The sequence below is a fragment of the Balaenoptera borealis genome, assembly GCF_965194805.1.
Source record: "Balaenoptera borealis genome assembly, chromosome: 19".
Taxonomy (NCBI): domain Eukaryota; kingdom Metazoa; phylum Chordata; class Mammalia; order Artiodactyla; family Balaenopteridae; genus Balaenoptera; species Balaenoptera borealis.
In genome coordinates this window covers 68,451,304-68,472,406 of record NC_138878.1, presented here as the reverse complement: position 1 = coordinate 68,472,406, position 21,103 = coordinate 68,451,304, and the positions used below count along the sequence as shown (strand labels likewise).

General features: G+C 43.0%; 1 long non-coding RNA gene across 3 annotated transcripts; it reads left to right on the top strand.

Annotated features, from left to right (window-relative positions):
- Positions 1–2,170: 2,170 nt before the first annotated feature.
- Positions 2,171–20,154, top strand: LOC309617309. Of its 3 annotated transcripts, XR_014237930.1 has the most exons (4): positions 2,171–5,051; positions 6,167–6,293; positions 12,698–12,918; positions 17,144–20,154. It is a non-coding gene; the product is annotated as an uncharacterized lncRNA (long non-coding RNA). The 3 variants fall into 3 exon arrangements; XR_014237929.1 differs by lacking the exon at positions 12,698–12,918; XR_014237931.1 differs by lacking the exon at positions 17,144–20,154 and having other exon boundaries at positions 12,698–14,697.
- Positions 20,155–21,103: the final 949 nt, after the last annotated feature.

The window sequence follows — 21,103 nt, the reverse complement described above, 5'->3', positions numbered from 1 at the left end:
CGAGGTTGTGCAGAAGATGGACAGACCCTTGGAAACAAATCACTGCATATGGCATATGATGGAGGCCAGTATCATATCTGGGGTGACACTGAAGACCCTGTGTGGTTTCCTGGGTTGGTGCTGCTGTCCCTGTGAACAACTTCACAAAAGGGAAGATGTTTGCAGGGAGATGTACACTGGGGGAGGTGGAGCTGGAGGCCCTGGTGGAGATGCAGATGTCAGGTGTAGGTAGTTCATGGTTGTGAGACAGCAGATGGAGTCCATTCAGGGAGGTGTAGAAGAGAAGCCAGTGCACCTGTGCAGTGTAGAGGAAGCACTGTCATCAGAGGCCTGGCAGCTGTGTGCCTTTGTGGAAGCTCCTCAACCTCTCTGAGGTGCAGACCTCTCCTTTCACAAACTGGAAGACTAATAATAGACTGATCACTGGGCAGTTTGGGTAGATAAATGGGGTCATTCACAGGAAAGCCATTGATGTGGGTTCCCAATCAAAAGATAGTTGTGTTCATCAGCATGGGTCTGGGGTATGAGCAGGGCTCTTGGGGGGAGGGAGACATAGTATAAAATTGAGAAAAAGTTGAGAACATATTCTTTCACTATTCCAAGTTACAAGATGGACAAGGTGTTCTTTGAGTCCTCAAAGCTGGATAGGGAGGGGAAAAGAGTGCAGTGACCAGACTACCCATGCCCTGAACCAGGCAACCTGGCATTGAATCCCAGATCCCTGTCTCTTGCTGGGAGATCATGAGTAGAGGACAGCCACCCTCTGCCTGTTTCCTCCCTAGACATGGTCCATTTGCTGCAAGATTAACGCACCTGCATCCTTCTACCCTCTTATCACCTCACACTCCTCCACCCCCAGTGCCCTCCATTACCTTTCGGTTTCCTACTACATCTAAACACCCTCAGGGACTTCCAGTTGTCCAGTGGTTAAGACTCTGGGCTTCCATTACAGGAGGCACAGGTTTGATCCATGGTTGGGAAACTATGGACCCACATGCCACGTGGCATGGCCAACACACCCCCATAAACAAAACACACACCCTTGGTCCCCTCCCTCATTTCCAAGCTAAGGGAATGGGACTCCTCAAAACCCCCTGACACCATCTGTTGTCCTTGGACCAAGCCATAAGAAGGACCGGGGGCTGCAGAGTCCAGAGACTTCTGCATGGATTCTCTCTGACCCCCTCTGGGGTTGTGACGTTGAGGAAGTTTCCTGTCAGCCCTTGTTCTCCATTTCCTTAGTCCTGGAATGGCAGTATTAGCAATTCCTTCCATTGATTAGAGGACAGGGGAGGGTACATGTGTCATGCAAGCCCCTGAGTGCCCAGGTGGTCCCCTAGGTGCCTCTTTTGGGAGGTGGGTAAGGATCCTCCCGTCCTCTGTCTGTGTCTATAGAAGTAGGTTCAGGTTTAACTGAAATGAATTTAACAGTGGTAAGGAAAAAATTATTCTGATATTTATTAAAATGGTAGACATTCTTTATTCAGTACCACTGGGATAGGTGTCAAGATTATTACAATATGGGAGAAAATTTTAGTTCAACTTTAGATACAGTAAAGACAACTGAGGATTTATAGACAAGGAGCAAATTGAAGGGTTCAGTGGATGGAAAATTACTAATGGGAAACATCAAGTGTGAGGAGGGTTCTTGCTACATTGACTTAATAAGAATCTTGCTGAAGAAAGACCAGAGACATCAGATATCAAAGATAGGAATTGAGGATTTGATCAGAAGATCAGGTATGAATGGTTGGATTATTCTTACCTAACTACCTTTGCAGTTTTCTTTCTGAAACTGAGCTAAGCCATCCCTGCAAGGATGTGGGAAGGGCCAAGGACCAGTGGGGAAGAGAGCTCAAAGGAATCTGACTAAAGCTTAGGCAAAGAGACAGGGGTCCCAGGTTCAATCCCTTGTCAGGGAATTATATCCCCCATGCATGCCACAACTAAGCGTTCACATTCCACAACTGAGAAGTCCGCATGCTGCAACTAAAGATAGCGCATACCGCAATGAAGGTCCGGCACAGCCTAAATAAATAAATAAATATTTAAAAATAAAATATAGCTTAGACAGAGTCTGTCAGTTCCTGTTGTTCCAAGAAGGAAGAGACCTTTTTTCCTCTGAAGAACACAGGTTTTTTTTCTCATTTGTTTGCTTTTGTTCCTTAAGGAATAGCTGAGAGGAAATCAATATGTACCTGGAAACTGGCAGAAGGACTCCTGTACAACCAAGGCTGTAAGAAACATACACATGTAATTGGACAGGAAGGGAAGAAAAGTACTGGGGTCAAAAGATGTGTGACTCAGAGGAGAAGGGAGATCACATGGGCAGACACCCACCCTGGCCAGTGAGCTGATCAAGCCACAGACTGAGTGACCCAGTCCTAGGTTCTATGTGGTAGAGGCAAGCCTCCTTACCGGTTGGAGGACCAGTGGGACAGAGAGAAAGGTTGGAGGAGCCTGGACTCTGTTTGGAGGAAGTGTGCATGCTCTCACCTGGCTCTGGGACCGGGCAGAGAGAGGTCCACTTCAGCAGCTGCTGGTTTCCAGTGAGCAGGTTCACCACACACCGCAGCCAGAGCAGAAAAAACGCTCTGGCTCCACTAACTCCATGCCCCAACATGTCGCTGGATCTGGGGCAGTCAAGACCTGGGAAAGACTCCATTTATGGATGAAGAGGCAGCCCAGTCCCAGGGCAGAGCCCAGATGGGGCTGCGGTGGCCATTGTGGGAACTTGCTCCACCAGTACATGAGAAGCAGCCCACATCTCTGACGGTAGCTGTTTGGCCACAGCTCACCCACTCCACCATACATGCAGAGAAACCACACTGGCCCTGCCTTCTCCCTGTGGAGCGGTGCCACAGCAGGGCGGGAGTGGTGGAGGCTGGAGACACTGATCAGCTGGGAGAGCGTAAGGGGTCTTGTCCCAGAGGCAGGATAATATATCAATAATTGCCCAGCCTGAAGACCAAAGAAAGAGCCCAGAGACAAGGACAGAGACACCAGTGGTTTAATGGATACGGATCTTACTTATCCAGAGCAAGGTCCATGAGAGACACTCCACCATGGTCCAGACACATTAGGTAGGAAGTGGCAGCAGTCTTTTTTACTGTGGAGCAGAGGGAGTTTACCTGATTTAAAGGGAATTGATGTGAGGTTGGCTCATCAATTCTTAGGGAAAGCCGCAGAGGAGTATGCCACTCACAGTCCCTTTGATAAACTATCAATGTGAAGAAGTTATGAACTAAAGATTAGAACAATTTCTAGGACTTCCTTGGTTGCGCAGTGGTTAAGAATCTGTCTGCCAATGCAGCGGATGTGGGTGCGATCCTTGGTCTGGGAAGATCCCACATGCTGTGCAGCAACTAAGCCCGTGTGCCACAACTACTGAGCCTGCGCTCTGTGACCCCCATCCCTCAACTACTGAAGCCCGCGCCTAGAGCTCATGTGGCACAACAAGAGAAGACACCAGAATGAGAAGCCCTGAGCACCACAAAGAAGAGCAATCCCCTGCTTGCCGCAATTAGAGAAAAGCCTGTGGGCAGCAATGAACACCCAACACAGCCAAGAAAGAGAGAAAGAAAGAGAGAAAGAAAGAAAGAAAGAAAGAAAGAAAGAAAGAAAGAAAGGAAGGAAGGAAGGAAGGAAGGAAGAAAAAGAAAGAAAGAAGAAAAAGAAAGACACACGATCACTAGCTGTGGCTAGAGAAAGAAGGTGGGCATTGACTGATTAGGTCTTATGATTAAGAGAGAAGTTCAGCCATGTGAGTAGGGTGCCAGTGAGTCAGACTTGGTGGAGCAGGGGATGTATAAACAACAAAAATACAGCCATTTTTGGTGCCTGATTATACCTCAGCTTTTCTCAGTTGGGCACAATCACTGATGATGCAGGCAGGAGAGCCTTTTCTGGGGGACCAAAAGTAGTGCTTTCCTTCTTGTTTAGCTGCCTCAGGCCTGCTGAGTATCTCATCTCCGTATTCCCAGTTACGGTCCTGTAGCTTTTTTTTTTTCTCTGACCATAGCTTACAAAATTACTTTTATCACTCCAGTCTGCATGCATTTCAAGAGCAATAGAATAATGTTTACTTGCTTCTAATTACCAGTGGATGTAAACTTGGATTGGCTCCAAGGAGTCTGAGATTATGTCCAAACACTTCAGTAATCAGTAGCATTAAAGACTCTTAAATGGGGCTTCCCTGGTGGCGCAGTGGTTGAGAGTCTGCCTGCCAGTGCAGGGGACGCGGGTTCGAGCCCTGGTCTGGGAGGATCCCACATGCCGCGGAGCAACTGGGCCCGTGAGCCACAACTACTGAGCCTGCGCATCTGGAGCCTGTGCTCCGCAACAAGAGAGGCCGCGATAGTGAGAGGCCCGCAAACCGTGATGAAGAGTGGCCCCCACTTGCCACAACTAGAGAAAGCCCTCGCACAGAAATGAAGACCTAACACAGCCATAAATAAATAAATAAATTTTAAAAAATTAAAAAAAAAGAATAACAGCAGATACTATTTATTAAAAAAAAAAAATCTCGCCAATTCCCTCATGGATCCCCCACACCTTAAGAAGGATGGAGCCTCCTCCCCGCCTGCCCCCCGTTGATTTCCCAGCGCTCCGCGCGATGCTACTTGGCTTTTTTCCTGGTGCTTCTAGTGGGGAGCGCCACTCCTTGAGCCTTTACCCTTACATTACCCAGAAGAAGTTGCGCTAAGGCGAAGTTCATCCAATGAAAATCTAGAAAATGGACATTTCCGGGAGGGAGAACATCAGGGAGGAGGACTTCCGGTGTCTTCGTGGCGGACGTTTTGATTGTTGTTGAGACTGTGGACCTGATCAATAGCTCCGCTGTGCGGTGTTGAGAAAGAGGTGAGAGGCCTAGGAGGCGGAAGTGGACGGTTTATGCGCACTACACGGGCGGGTCTTAGGGACGGGGACGACGCCGCCGCTTGCGGGGAGTAACCGTGCCAACTCCGACCCGGTCGCTGGTCTGTCGCCGTTCCGCTCCGCTCCGCGTAAAGGCTCCGATGGCGGCGCCTGCGCTGACGGACCCACCTCAGGTAAACGCTGCGGTCTCCGGGTTCTCGCCTGCCCGTTTCCCCACCGAAATACGAACGCCCCGAGTGAGCGGCGCCTGGTCACGTCTGCTCCAGGACAGTGAGGGCTTCAGGGGTGGTTTATCTATTTCTGACCACCAGTGTATGCGGTGTGAGTGAGGCTTGGAGATGCAACTGAAGCAGGAACATCCCGGGGACGTGTACTCCGTCTTGTTTCTGCGGGGAACCAAGTTTGAGGCCAGGCTGCATCTGGAGTGGTAGCTGAGAGGTTGTACCTTTCTTCTTAGGGCCCTCGGAGCGGTGGAGAGTTTTGAGCAAAGGAAGGACACGATCTGAGTTAGGCTTTTGAAAATTCTCCAAAGCCTGTTCAGTGGAAGAAAAGACTGTAGGTGGGTGATGAGGACTTTGAGGCAGAGGGAACTTGTGGCTTTTCCAAGGTCACAACTGATAAACGGTAGCACTGGGGACGGAGGCAGGCAGGGGAGATTAGCCAGTCAGCCCGAGGTTACTTGGCTCTGGTACCGCCAGGGGACCAGGGAAGGCCTGAGCCCCTGGAGTACCGCCATGGTCACTTTCTTCTATGGCCTGCTTGTTCCCACAGATTCCCAGGGCTGCAGAAGCACTTTTGGTAAATGGAGGTTGTCCCAATCCCTCACTTGTTTTGACCCCCACGCACACATTCTCTGTATTTGAGGTGTCTTAGGGCTCTTCACCTGCCATTCTGCTAGCTTTTTGGTTTGGGGACCTTGGAGAATCTCATGCTCTGGGTACTGAGTGCAGACCCAGACGTTCTATGGAGGGAGTATGGAAGGTTACTCCTAGAACCCACACCAGTATGTGGAAGTACTTTGAGGTGAGGTTGAGTTGGTTTAGGTAAGTGCAGGTCTCCTTTATTTTCTGGTGGGAATAAACAGCACAGAAGAGCAGGATTTCGGCTTCAAATGACTGCCTGTGTGTTTTGAAGGCAATGGGAGGTTCAGATCAGAGGAGGGAGGTTTTCTTCCCCAGGTCTCAAGTGGCTCCATCTCATTGGGCAGTAGGGGAAATGTGTGGGAAGATGGATTGTGGGTTTTCAGGAGTGAGACCGTTCATGGTTTTATTTGTCCCTGTTATACCAGGGCAGTGTGACCTTTGAGGATGTGGCCGTGTACTTCTCCTGGGAGGAATGGTGTCTTCCTGATGAGGTTCAGATACACCTGTACCTTGATGTCATGCTGGAGAACTTTGCAGTTGTATGCATTCTGGGTAAGGCCCTCACACCCACCCCTATCCTCTGAGCTAGGTTCTTCCTTTCTTCTCTTCCTCAGGGGCAGCTCTGTCCTCACATCTGGAACATGGGCACTGCTTTCTTCTTAAATTCCTTGGTTATGTGCTGTGGTTACTATGGCTAGGCAGAGTGCATCCCTAGTCCTTAGTGCCCGAACACCCGTAGCCCCAAAGTTACAGGTAAGGATTCAGGGTCAGTAGTCTTTTTTTGTTGATTGTTTTTAATTTTACTGAAGTATTGTTGATTTACAATTTTGTTTTAATTTCTGCTGTACAGTAGGTCCCTGGTTATCCATTTATAATACAGCAGTGTGTACATGTCAGTTCCAAACTCCCTAACTATCCATCCCCTTCAGCCTTCCCCCTCAAGTTCATTCTCTAAGTCCGTGAGTCTGTTTCTGTTTTCTAAATAAGTTTATATGTATCAATTTTGTTAAGTTTCCGCATATAATCGATAACGTACGTTATTTGTCTTTGTGTTTGTGACTTACTTCACTTAGTATGACAATCTCTAGGTCCATTCATGTTGCTGTGAATGGCATTATTTCATTCGTTTCAATGGCTGAGTAATTTTTTGTGGTATATAAACACTACATTTTCTTTATCCATTCAACTGTCTATGGACATTTAGGTTGCTTCCATGTCTTCGCTATTGTAAACAGTGCTGCATTGAACATTGGGGTGCATGTATCCTTTCAAACCATGTTTTTGCTGGATATATGGTGAGGAATGGGATTGCTGGAATATATGGTAACTCTATTTTTCATTTTTTGAGGAACCTCCATACTGTTCTCCATAGTGGCTGTACCAATTTACAGTCCCAGCAGCAGTGTAAGAGGTTTCCTTTTTCTCCACACCCTCTCCAACACTTGTTATTTGTAGTTTTTTAATGATGGCCATTCTGACTGGTGTGAGGTTATACCTCATTGTATTGAATAGTTTTGATTTGTATTTTTCTGATAATTAGCGATGATGAGCATCTTTTCATGTGCCTATTGCCCATCTGTGTTTTTGCTTTGGAGAAATGTCTATTTAGGTCTTCTGGGTTGTTTGTTTTTTGTTATTGAGTTGTATAGCTGTTTAGATATTTTGGAAAATTAAGCCCTTTTCAGTTATATTATTTGGCAATAGGTTATCTTTTTGTTTGGCTTATGATTTCCTTTGCTCTGCCAGAGCTTATAAGTTTGATTAGGTCCCATTTGTTTATTTTTGCTATTATTTCTGTTGCCTTGTTAGGGTTAGTAGTCTTCCCCTCTACCTGGTGGTAGATCCCTCCTTGTTTGCCCTTTCTATGCCCAACTGACTGTCCAAATTAATGGTACCCAGGTTTTGCTCCATTTTGGTACCTGACATTTTTTTGTGTGACTGTGTGACAGTATTTTCACTGATCTGGTCACTACTACAACAGACCATGAAGTGTGGCTGCAAGACACTTTTTCAAGGTTCCAGTTTCTCTGTATCCACGTCAGCATCTGTTATTTTCTTTCTTTCTTTTTCTTTCTTTCTTTCTTTCTTTCTTTCTTTCTTTCTTTCTTTCTTTCTTTCTTTCTTTCTCTTTCTTTCTTTCTTTCTTTTCCTTCTTTCTCTTTCTTTCTTTCTTTCTTTTCTTTCTTTCTTTCTTTCTTTCTTTCTTTCTTTCTTTCTTTCTTTCTTTCTTTCTTTCTTTCTCTCCTTCCTTTCTTCCTTTCCTTTCTTATTAATTAATTAATTTATTTTGGTTGTGCCAGGTCTTAGTTGTCGCAGGTGGGCTCCCTAGTTGTGGCTTGCGGGCTCCTTAGTTGCACCACACAGGCTACTTAGTTGTGACATGCAAACTCTTAGTTGTGGCATGCATGTGGGATCTAGTTCCCTAACCAGGGATCAAACCCCAGCCCCGTGCATTGGGAGCACGGAGTCTTAACCACTGCGTCCCCTGGGAAGTCCCAGAATCTGTTATTTTCTGTTCTTTTGCTTTGTTTTGTTTTGCCCTCACTGAGGGGCATGCAGAATCTTGGTTCCCCAAGAAGTGATGACCAGGGATCGAACCTGCACCCCCTGCAGTGACAGCATGCAGCCTTAACCACTGGACCGCCAGGGAAGTCCCTGTTATTTTCTGTTCTTTTGATCATAGCCATCCTAATGGGTGTGAAATGGTATATCTTTCCCATTTCAATTACATCCCCTTTGGTGTGCTTATTGGCCATTTGTATATCTTTAGAAAAATATCTGTTCAAGTCCTTTTTTCTTAATTAATCAAGTTGGTTTTTTGGTTGTTGTTGAATTACAGATTTATCCATAGATTCTGGATATTAATCCCTTTTTTTTTTTGGTTTTGTTTTAGTGGTTGAGCTATTCTTTTTTATTTTATTTTATTTATTTGTTTGTTTATTTATTTATTTATTGGCTGCGTTGGGTCTTACGTTTTTGCGTGCGGGCTTTCTCTAGTTGCAGCGAGCAGGGGCTACTCTTCGTTGCGGTGCAAGGGCTTCTCATTGTGGTGGCTTCTCTTGTTGCGGAGCACAGGCTCTAGGCACGCTGGTTTCAGTAGTTGTGGCACATGGGCTTCAGTAGTTGTGGCTCATGGGCTTAGTTGCTCCGCGGCATGTGGGATCTTCCCGGACCAGGGCTCGAACCCATGTTCCCTGCATTGGCCGGTGGATTTTTAACCACTGCGCCACCAGGGAAGCCCTTAATCCCTTTTTGTATACGTGTTTTGGAAATGTTTTCTCCCAATCTGTGGTTTCTTTCTTACTGTGTTTATAGTGTCCTTTGATGTTAAAAAGTTTTTCATTTTTTTCCATTTTCCCTCCAGCTTTCTTGATGTATAATTGACACATAAGATTGTGTAAATTAAGGTATGAGACCAAAATTGTTCATTTTTATGAGGTTGGTTTGTGTATTTTTCGTTTTGTTGCTTTTGCCTTTGTTGTCAAAGGCAAGAAATCATGGCTGAATCCAACATTTTGAAGCTTTTCTTGTTTGTTTTTTCTTAGAATTTTTTAGTGTTAGCTCTTACGTTTAGGCCTTTGATATATTTTGAGGCCTTTGTTTTGTCCTATAGTTTAGGCCTTTGATATATATATATTACGTTTAGGCCTTTGAATTTTTGTGTATGGTGTTAGGTAAGGTTCTAATTTCATTGTTGTGCAGGTGGGTATCTGGTTTTCCCAGCACCATTTGTTGAAAAGGCTGTCCTTATTTCAATGTAAATCATCCTCTTGTTAGTAATTATTGCATCATATATTTGAGGGCTGATTTTTAGTTACTCTAGTCTCTGTTCTAGTCCACTGGAGTATATATCTGTCTTTATGCCAGTAGCACTTTATACTGTTTTGCTTACTGTAGCTTTGTAAGAAAGTTTGAATTCATGTGTTGTGAATCCTTCAACTTTGTTGTTTTTCACAATTGCTTTGGCTGTATCGAATCCCTTGAGAATCTATGTGAATTTGAATCTGAGTTTTTCTGTTTCTTGAAGGCGTCATTGTTTTTGATAGGGATTGCATTGAATCACAAAATCCCCCATGTGAGTGTTAAAATTGATGAACCTTCACGAACACATCATTATCACTCAGAATCTAAAGTTGGCGATAGAGTTCACTTGTGGTGTTGTACATTCTGTGGGCTTTGATAAATGTATAATGACATGTATTCACCATTATAGTATCATACAGAATGTGTTCAATTTTCAACTAAAAATTCTCCGTGCCCCACCTGTTCATCCCTTCTTCCCCTGTACTCCTTGGTATCCCCTGATTACTTTTTTACTCTGTCATTAGTTTCCCCTTTTTGAGAATGTCATATCCTTGGACTCATACAGTATGTAGCCTTTTCATCTTGGCTTCTTTCACACAGTAATATGCATTTAAGTTTTCTGCATGTCTTTTCATGACTTGATAGCTCATTGCAGTTTAGCTGTAAATAATGTTGCTGTTCTCTGGATGTATCATGTTTATCCATTCATCTACTGAAGGACTTCTTGATTACTTCCAAGTTTTGAAAGTTATGAATAAAGCTACTGTAAATATCTGTTTGAAGGTTTTTGTGTGGATGTCCGTTTTCAACTCCTTTGTCTAAATACCATGGAGTACAATTGCTGGAGGATATAAGATTATGTTTAGTTTAGTAAGAAAGTACCAAACTGCCTTTCATGGTGGACTCTACCATTAAGCATTCCAATCGGCAATGAATGAAATTCCTGTTGCTTCACACCCTTACCAGGATTTGGTGTTGTCAGTGTTTGGATTTTGGCCATTTTTATAGGTATGTATTGGTATCTGCACTTTTTAAATAATTTATTTATTTTATTTTTATTTATTTTTGGCTGCATTGGGTCTTTGTTGCTGTGCATGGGCTTTCTCTAGTTGTGGCAAGTGGGGGCTACCCTTTGTTGTGGTGCACAGGCTTCTCATTACGGTGGTTTCTCTTGTTGTGGAGCACAGGCTCTAGGCGCACGGGCTTCAGGAGTTGCAGCATGGAAGCTCAGTAGTTGTGGCTCGCAGGCTCTAGAGTGCAGGCTTAGTAGTTGTGGCACATGGGCTTAGTTGCTCCACGGCATGTGGGATCTTCCTGGACCAGGGCTCGAACCCATGTCCCCTGCATTGGCAGACGGATTCTTAACCACTGCACCACCATGGAAGCCCTGGTATCTGCTTTTGAGTTTAATTTGTATTTCCTTGCATCTTTGTATATGCTAAATTTTCACGTGGATGTCTTTTAATGAGGTGTCTGTTAAGGTGTTTTGCTCATTTTGTATTTAGGTTGTTGTTTTCGTATTGAATTTTAAGGGTTTTTTGTACTTAACTTTTAGACCCATGATCCTTTTTTTTTTTTTAATTTATTTATTTAGTTATTTTATGTTTGGCTGTGTTGGGTCTTCGTTTCTGTGCGAGGGCTTTCTCTAGTTGTGGCAAGCGGGGGCCACTCTTCATCGCGGTGCGCGGGCCTCTCAGTATCGCGGCCTTTCTTGTTGCGGAGCACAGGCTCCAGACGCACAGGCTCAGTAGTTGTGGCGCATGGGCCCAATTGCTCTGCGGCATGTGGGATCCTCCTAGACCAGGGCTCGAACCCGTGTCCCCTGCATTGGCAGGCAGATTCTCAACCACTGCGCCACCAGGGAAGCCCCCATGATCCATTTTGAGTTAATTTTTTGTGAAGGGTGTAAGGTTTGTGTCTAGAATTCATTTCTTGGCATGTGATGTTTGGTTGTTCCAGTACTATTTATTCAAAAGACTTCATTTTTCTCCATTGTATTGCACTTGCTCATGTGTCAACGGTCTGATTAGCGTATTTCTGTGGCTCTATTTCTGCTCTGTCAACACTGTTCATTGATTAGTTTCTCTATCCTTTCAACAATACCACACTGGTTTGATTACTTCTTTTTTTTTTTTTTTGCCTGCTAGGCCTCTTGTAGGATCTTAGTTCCCCAACCGGGGATTGAACCCCTGGCCCTCAGCAGTGAAAGTGTGGAGTCCTAACCAAGGGACCACCAGGGAATTCCCAGGCTTGATTACTTTAGATACTGTCTTATTTTACTTTTTCTTTCTTTCTTTCTTTCTTTCTTTCTTTCTTTCTTTCTTTCTTTCTTTCTTTCTTTCTTTCTTTCTTTTTTTTTAAGATACTAAGTCTTGAAGTTGAGTAGTGTCAGTCTGCAACCTTTGTTCTTCAGTATGCTGTTGGCTATTCTAGTACTTTTGCCTCTGTGTATAAACTTTAGGATCAATTTATTTATATCCACAAAATAACTTGCTGGAATTATGACTTGGATTGCATTGAAACTATAGGTGAAGTTGGGAAGAACTGACATCTTGACTGTAGTGGATCTTCCTATTTATGAACGTGAAATATCTTTCCATTTATTTAGTTCTTTGATTTCTTCATCACAGTTTTATAGTTTACCTCATGTATATCTTGTACATGTCTTGGTAGATTTATAACTAAATATTTCTTCCTTTTTCTCTCCATTTGTTCGGGGGTAGGGGTATTAATGTACATGGTCTTGTGTTTTTAATTTCACATTTCACTTGTTTATTCCTGATGTATAGGAAAGTGATTGACTTTTGTATCTTATCCTTGTATGCTGAAACTTTGCTATAAGTGTTTCCTAGTTTCAGTATTTTTTGTTGTTGTTGTTGTTCTATATTTTGATTTTTACATAGCTGGTTATATCATCTGTGAATGAAGGCAGTTTGAGTCCTTCCTTCCTGATCAGTATAACTTTAATACAACTTTCTCTTCTCATTGCATTAGTTATGACTTATAGTGTGAAGTCGAAAGTGAGTTGTAAGAGGGAACATCCTTGCTTTCTTCATCTTACTGGGAATGTTTCTAGTTTTTCTCTAGTAAATATGATGATAGCTGTAGAGTTTTATTTAGATTATCAAGTTGAAGTTTTTTTCTATTTTTAGATTACTAGGAAATGGAGATTTTGATCATGAATGGGTGTTGGATTTTCTCAGATGCCCCCGACCCCACATCTGTTGATGAGATCATGATTGGTGGATTTTTTTTTTTTTTTTGGCTGCACCACAGCTTGCAGTGTCCTAGTTCCCTGACCAGGTATTGAACCCAGGCTAAAGCAGTGAAAGTGCTGAGTCCTCACCACTGGACTGCCAGGGAATTCCTGCAGGTTTGTATTTAAAGTGGGTTTCTGAAAAAAATAATAATAAAAAAAAATAAAGTGGGTTTCTGGACTTCGTTGGAGTGCATAGGGGTTAAGAATCCACCTGCCAATGCAGGGGATACAGGTTTGAACCCTGGTCCGGGAAGATCCCACATGCTGTGGAGCAATTAAGCCCATGCCCCACAACTACTGAAGCTGGCATGCATAGAGGCCATGCTAAACCACAAGAGAAGCCACCACAATGAGAAGCCCATGTACCACAACAATAGAGTAGCCCCCGCTCGCCATAACTAGAGAAAGCCCACATGCAGCAACAAAGACCCAATGCAGCCAAAAATAAATTAAAAATTAGGGCTTCCTTGGTGGGTTAGTGGTTAAGAATCCACGTGCCAATGCAGGGGACATGGATTCGAGACCTGTTCCAGGAAGATCCCACATGCTGTGGAGCAACTAAGCCCGTGCACCACAACTGCTGAGCCTGCACTCTAGAGCCCGAGAACCACAACTCCTGAGCCTGTGTGCTACAACTACTGAAGCCCGTGCACCTAGAGCCTGAGCTCTGCAACAAGAGAAGTCACTGCAATGAGAAGCCCGTGCACCACTACGAAGATTAGCCCCTGCTCGCCGCAACTAGAGAAAGCTGCACACAGCAACAAAGACCCAATGCAGCCAAAAATAAATAATAAGTAAATTAAAATTTTTTTCTTAAATTAAAAAAAAAACCACAATGAGATACCACCTGACACATGTTACAATGTCTGTTATGAGAAAGACAAGAAATAAGTGCTGGTGAAGTTGTGGAGAAAAGGGACCCCTTGTGCACTGTTGGTGGGAATGTACATTGTTGCAACTACTATGGAAAACAGTATGGAGAATCATTACAAAGTTAAAAAGTGAACTTCCGTATGGTCCGGCAATTCCACCTCTGTGTAGTTATCCACAGGGAGTGAAATTATCATGTCAAAAAGATATCTGTACCTCACGTTTATTGCAGCATTATTTACCATATTCAAGAGATGGAAACAACCTAAGTGTCCAATGATGGATGAGTGGATCTAACAAACACGTGGTATATATGGCATATTATTCAATATTATACAACCATAAAAAAAGATGGAAACCTTGCCATTTGCCTCAACATGGATAGGAGGACATTATGCTAAGTGAAATAAGTCAGAGAGAGAAAGACAAATCCACTTGTCCCACTGTTTCCATGGAGGATTGGTTCCAGGAGCCCCTGCATATACTGAAATCTGTGGATGCTGAAGTCCCATAGTCAGCCCTCTGATTCTGAAGTTTTCCCATTTGTGGATTCATCCAACTACAGATCATGTGATCCTGTGTATATTTGTTGAAAAATATCCATTTACAAGTGGACCCAAGCAGTTCTAACCCATGTTGTTCCAGGTTTAACTGTACAACATGAGTATACTTACATGTTGAATCTTTTTTTTTTTTTTTTTAAATAACGGACCTAATTTTTTTTTTTTTTTAAACTTTGGGTTTATTTATTTTATTTATTTATTTATTTATGGCTGTGTTGGGTCTTCGTTTCTGTGTGAGGGCTTTCTCTAGTTGTGGCAAGTGGGAGCCACTCTTCATCACGGTGCGCGGGCCTCTCACTATCACGGCCTCTCTTGTTGCGGAGCACAGGCTCCAGACGCACAGGCTCAGTAGTTGTGGTGCACGGGCCTAGTTGCTCCACAGCATGTGGGATCTTCCCAGACCAGGGCTCGAACCCGTGTCCCCTGCATTGGCAGGCAGATTCTCAACCACTGAGCCACCAGGGAAGCCCCCACATGTTGAATCTTTAAAACAAGAACAACACCAAACTCAGATACAGACAAAGGATTAGTGATTGCCAGAGTGGGGCAAGGTGGTTAGATGAAGTGAGTGAAGGGTGTCAGAAGTTACAGACTTCTAGTTATAAGATGAGTAAGTCCTGGGGATGTAGTGCACAGCATAGTGACTTTAGTTAATAAAACTGTATTGTATATTTAGAAGTTTCCAGAAGGGTAGATCTTAAAAGTTCTCATCACAAGAAAAAAAAAAATGTACCTATGTATGTTAACTAAACTTATTGTGGTAGTCATAGCAGTGTATACATAAATCAAATCATGTGGTACAACTTTAAGGAATACAGTGTCTCATGTCAGTTTTATGTCAATGAAAGTTTTTATCTTCTCTGATGCTCTTCCTTTCTCTATGAAACCCAAATTTTTTGATCTATATCATTTTTCCTCTCTGAAGAACTACTTCTAATATAGTCTCACAATTTTTCTGTGTCTAAGAATGTGTTTATTTCATCATCAGTGTTGAAGATTTATGTTGCTGGTTACCAAATTCTAGGTTGGTGATGTCCCCTCCCCTTTCCCACTTTAAATATTTTACTCCATTCAGTTCTTATTTCCCTGAGTTCTAAGGAGAATTCAAATGTAATTGCTTTTTTTTTTGGCCCCTCTTGGGAAAGGTGTTGATTCCTTTAGCCTCTTTTAGGTTGTTTTCTTTTTTTCTCTGCATTTGAATGTGGTAAGCCTAAAGATGTAGTGTTTTTGGCATTAAACCTGCCTCATGTTCCCTGAGCTTTCTGGATCTGTTGGTTGGTGTCTGACATCATTTTGTTAGAAATTCTCCATCATTATTGCCTCAGTTATTTCTTCCATTTCTTTTTTTCATTCTGTTTGAGATGTTTCCATACGTGTGTGTTAAATCTTCTGTAGCTCTCCCAAGCGTGTTGTATATTCTGGTATTTTTTTTATTTTATTTTTTGTCATTTTTCAGTTCACTTTTCAGTTTTGGAAGTTTCTCCTAAGAGAACATGAAGCTTAAAGATTCTTTCCTTAGCTGTATGCAGGGTATGAATAAGCCCATCACGTCATTCTTAATTCCTGTTATAGTGTACTTGATCTTTAGCATTTCTTTTTGGTCCATTGTTAGAATTTTCATGTCTCAGCTTACATTTCCCTTCTGGCGTTGTATGCTGTCTGCTTTATCCATTAGTAGACATTAATTAGCATATTTGTCATAATTATTTTATATTCCCAGTGTAATCATTCACACATCCCTGTGATATCTGATTTTGATTCTGAAGCTTTGTCTTTTCAAACTGTTTTGTGGGACACTGCAGGTCTTCAGAAGACGCCATGGTTGCAAAGAGTTAGATCAATGAGATTCTGCCAGTACAATAGTTATTTAGGTGGGGAGATACATTCCTAACATTTTGTACTCCATCCACTGTACATCCTTCCCTCTGGCTCCACCGGATGTTCTTTTTTTTTTCGGCCACGCTGCGTGGCATGCCCGACCAAGAATTAAAGCTGTGCCTCCTGCATTAGAAACAAAGAGTTTTTAACCACTGTACCACCAGGAAAGTCCTTCCACCAGACATTCTTTATGTAGTATTTAAATATTGTGTATTGTGTACTGAGTTCCTCTGGGCCAGTGTTGGCTATTCAGCCATCCTGATTATGTTAGGACTTGTATCATTTGTGGCCCGTGTAGTTGGCCAGATCGCGATGGAGAGTCCTTGGGGCTTTACGGGATGGACATGACTCTGGTTTCAGCAAAAAGCCTCAGAGGTAGCCTGATTATGATGAATGGCAGCTGGGAGAGGCTATGATATCAGGGCTGTGTTCAAGTCATATCAGGAAGTATGAATTCCTTTTGAAGAGCGTTTTAGTGCCACTGTCGGTGGCTGCAAAGCACTTCTCTCGACTTTCTCCATTCGTGACATTCTGCCAACTTGTCATTTCTACTACTTCCCATTTTTAGTATGACTGTGGCCTCGGATTCATTCTCTAACACCTCTCTAAACCACTTATCTTATGTGGTCTTTACACCACTTTTCCCATAGTACCTACTGACACTGTTTGTGTCCTCAACATAATGAATCCTTCAATATTTCTTGAATGTCAGAGACTTGTTTGCAATCAGATTTTTGGAGGTCTGGACATACGCTTCTGTACACTATCACAGGTCACCAGGAGATGGGGTCCTGGTAAAACCCATTGACAGAGGAGTGAATTGTGGAAGATGCCTATCGCCTTGGGCCACATACAGTCCTTGTGTCCTGTACTTGGTGAGAGCAGCTGCTTCTCAATTTGGCCCCAAATTCATTTCGTGAATACTATCCTGTGGACTCGTTCTTTGACGTGTCAAATGTAGAAATGTGATGGCCTTACTCCCCCCAATAAAGTCAACATGAACTTCACCATCACTTCTTTGTTTTCAGGTTCTTTTCCTGGAGTTGAGAATGAAGAGATGCCTTCTGAACAGAGCGTATCTGCAGAAGGAGTGTCACAGATGAGGACCCCCAGGGCAGGTTTGTCTCCTGAGAAGACCCAGCCCTGTAAGATGTACATTGCAGTCTTGAGAGACATTTTGCACTTGGCTGAAGAGCAAGGAACAAATAGGGAGCAGAAAGCATACACATGTGGGGCATGTGGGAAACAGTTCTATTTCACTGCAAACCTTCAAGAGCACCAGAAGCAGCACATTAGAGAGAATCCTGTATGATATGGTATGCGGAGACCCTCATTTTGGAAAAGCTACTCAATCCACACAATAGGGAATCTACCTACCTACATGGAGATTGGGTACAACTACGTGGCCAACATGGAACTGTTCTGGGCAGTGTGAGGGACACGGAAGGACTAAGAATGTCCAGTGTGACCCTACGTGGCCTGGTCTCCAAGCATCCTCTTCCTAAGCCCTTGATCCATTGCCTCACTGTTCCTTCCATCCCTCCAGAAAAATGTTAACTCACCAACATGATGATTTTTAATTAGCAAGAACTTGCCCTCCCCCCCTTGGGACCCACACTTGATCAACGTACCTTAAAAGCTAAGACTGAATGCAGGCTGACCCCTCCCATGAAGACTTAAAAACCTGTGTATAAAACAATTATAATTTTAGGGGCTTCCCTGGTGGTGCATTGGTTAAGAATCCCCCTGCCAATGCAGGGGACACGGGTTAGAGCCCTGGGATGGGAATTTCCCACATGCCACGGAGCAACTAAGCCCGCGTGCTACAACTACTGAAGCCTGCGTGCCTAGAACCCATGCTCCGCAACAAAGAGAAGCCACTGCAATGAGAATCCCACGCACTACAACGAAGAGTAGTCCCCACTCGCCGGAACTAGAGAAAGCCCGTGCGCAGTAACGAAGACCCAATGTAGCTGTAAACAAACAAACATAAATAAATAAATGTATTTTTTTTAGTCGTGATTTTAATTGCATTTATTTCAGGAATTTTTTTTTTTTTTGACCCTATCACACAACATGCATGATCTTAGTTCTGACCAGGAATCTAACGCATGCACCCTGCTGTGGAAGCCTGGAGTCCTCACCACTGGACTGCCAGGGAATTCCCTTTCTTAGGATTGTTGATGTTGAATTTTGTTTTTCATGTGTCTATTTTTTACCTGTGTGTCCTGTCTGGTTAAATTTCTATTCCTATCTTTTGCCTACTTTTATTTTGTGAGATATGGCTATTTTCTCTTTTTTTGACAAAAGAGAGCAGGTAAACAACAAAGACATCTGTTAGATTTCACTCATTCACCAATAATGTGAATGATTTCTTTTCTGAATGTAATTATAATTTGGAATAGTGAAAGAATATGTTCTCAACTTTTTCTCAATTTTATACTATGCATAATGTAATGGCCACATACATTATACAGGTTTAGGAATAATCTGCATTATTAACATATGCTACCTTAGTGTTAAGTCCAGACATTCAATTACACAATAAATTAATCTCTGGTTTGTAGTGTTTGCCAGTTTCCGTGCTGTAAATATTCCAACCATAGCCAAGGTCAAATTGCCAACATAATTTCACTGAACATTCATTTGGGAAGCATTGCCAGTAGGCTGCTATTGTATTCTTTTTCCACCATTACAGGTACAGTAGCCACAATTTTAAGAAGGTAGCTAATAAACCTTAGTAGAATGATTATAAAGTGACAGGTTTTGCATCGTTGTTTTGAAAATCATTTACTGGATGAATAGTTGACTTAAATTTTGCCTATTTAAAATGTACATTTTGGGGTTTCCCTGGTGGCGCAGTTGTTAGGAATCTGCCTGCCAATGCAGGGGACACGGGTTCATGCCCCAGTCTGGGAAGATCCCACATGCCGCGGAGCAACTAGGCCCGTGAGCCACAACTACTGAGCCTGCGCGTCTGTAGCCTGTGCTCCACAACGGGAGAGGCCGCGACAGTGAGAGGCCTGTGCACTGCGATGAAGAGTGGCCCCTGCTCACCGCCACTGGAGAAAGCCCTTGCACAGAAACTAAGACCCAACACATCCAAAAATAAATAAATAAATAAATTTATTTTTTAAAAAATTTAAAAAATATAAATAAAATATACATTTTGACATACTTGTGTACAGCCCTCCAACCAGTTTCCTCCTGCCATTGTTAATTCATCCTCAACATTAAAATGACTGATGCAAGAGCATATTCTACTTTTGTAATAGATATTTTCAAATGTATATTTAAATGGAATGACTGTGTTGGACCCTTCCTGTATCTTACATCATTTATCGTGTTTATGCACATTTTTTTGTGTTTGTATATCATGATTTACTTAGTAGTTTTTAACATTTATAATCCTAGGTATCATGTCTTTGAATACATAATTTCTTAGAATGCATTTCTAAAATAAGAGAGCCCTGGGACTACCCTGGTGGAACAGTGGTTAAGAATCCATCTGTGGGCTTCCCTGGTGGCACAGTGGTTGAGAGTCCACCTGCCAATGCAGGGGACATGGGTTCGAGCCCTGGTCTGGGAAGATCCCACATGCCACGGAGCAACTAGGCCCGTGAGCCACAACTACTGAGCCTGCGCATCTGGAGCCTGTTGTCCGCAACAGGAGAGGCCGCGATAGTGAGAGGCCCGTGCACCGCGATGAAGAGTGACCCCCGCTTGCTGCAACTGGAGAAAGCCCTCGCACAGAAACGAAGACCCAACACAGCCAAAAATAAATAAATAAATTAATTAATAAATTAAAAAAAAAAAAGAATCCGCCTGCCAAGGACTTCCCTGGTGGTGTAGTGGTTAAGAGTCTGCCTGCCAATGCAGGGGACACGGGTTCAAGCCCTGGTCTGGGAACATCCCACATACCGTGGAGCAACTAAGCCCGTGTGCCACAATTACTGAGCCTGCGCTCTAGAGCCCACGAGCCACCACTACTGGACCCCGTGTGCCTAGAGCCCATGCTCTGCAAAAAGAGAAGCTACCTCAATGAAGAGTTGCCCCCACTTGCCGCAACTAGAGAAAGCCCGTGCGCAGTAACGAAGACCCAACACAGCCAAAAATAAATAAATAAATAAAATAAATTAAATAACAAACAGAGACCGGGACTTCCCTGGTGGTCCAGTGGTTAAGACTCCAACGCAGGGTGCACTGGTTTGATCTCTGGTCAGGGAACTAAGATCCTACATGCTGTGTGGCAAGGCCAAAAAGGAAAAAAAAAGAAAAACAAACTGAGACCATGAGACCACCTGACACTCATTAGGATGGCTAATATGTAATATATATATTTGTTGGACAAAATTAGAATTTTGGACTGGTTTTATAATATGTCAGCACCAACCATTACATATATTTATTGTTTCTCCTCCCACCATATGTCTCCTCTATTTCTGCATTCCAAACATGGTGGATATCTTCAGATCTCTGATAGCTCTGTGAAGTTATGTGTGGGGCTCTAGAGGTGCTCTTTCATCTACCTGGAACTCCTGGATCTGAATATGCTTTAAAAATTTGTTTTTAAAGTAACCATATAAGATACAAGTACATAAAGACACAAACTTCTATGTCTAAATTTCCTGTTTCTTTCCATTGTACTCAATTAGTTAATGAAAACTTTCCCAAGAGTGGCTACTAGGTAGTAAAGTATAAGTAGATTAAGTAAATTCTGTATAACTAGATAAAATTTTCATTTTCTGGATATTCTATTAGCTCTAGAAATGCAAGAATTTATCTGTTCTTATTCACCAATATATCCCAATTAATGAATGAAAATTGAAAGACCCTTAGCCAATCACCTTTTCATTGTATAATTATTTGTACCTGACAATCACCTAAGTTAAAAAAGAAAATTAGGGACTTCCCTGGTGGTGCAGTGATTAAGAATCTGCTTGCCAATGCAGGGGACAAGGGTTCCAGTCCTGGTCCAGGAAGATCCC